The sequence below is a fragment of the Penaeus monodon genome, chromosome 32, assembly GCF_015228065.2.
Source record: "Penaeus monodon isolate SGIC_2016 chromosome 32, NSTDA_Pmon_1, whole genome shotgun sequence".
In the NCBI taxonomy this organism is placed as follows: Eukaryota; Metazoa; Arthropoda; class Malacostraca; order Decapoda; family Penaeidae; genus Penaeus; species Penaeus monodon.
In genome coordinates this window covers 26,133,694-26,133,927 of record NC_051417.1, presented here as the reverse complement: position 1 = coordinate 26,133,927, position 234 = coordinate 26,133,694, and the positions used below count along the sequence as shown (strand labels likewise).

Here is a 234-nt window from a genome sequence, read left to right as displayed (position 1 = left end):
CAGTTTGATCGCCCAGGATCAAAATTTCATTCGTGATGCTGGTTAAGATAGTAGGTTTGGGAACTGATACGATTCTCACCGTGTTAAAATTTTGCAATGATTTTCACGACGGAGCTGATATCCGATACTAACCAAAATGATAATAACATTCCGAGAACAGGTTTTAATTTACTTGGAACATTAAAAGATAATGAATGACTGAAGGACTCCTATCCTAATGAAAAACGTGGTGTA

The 234-nt window shown here is 36.3% G+C and overlaps 1 protein-coding gene across 1 annotated transcript in view; it reads right to left on the bottom strand.

The window, feature by feature from the left end:
• Nucleotides 1-234, bottom strand: part of LOC119593768 (putative sodium-coupled neutral amino acid transporter 11) — a 33,715-nt gene that overhangs the window by 32,663 nt on the left and 818 nt on the right. The gene's annotated exons all lie outside the window — the stretch shown is intronic.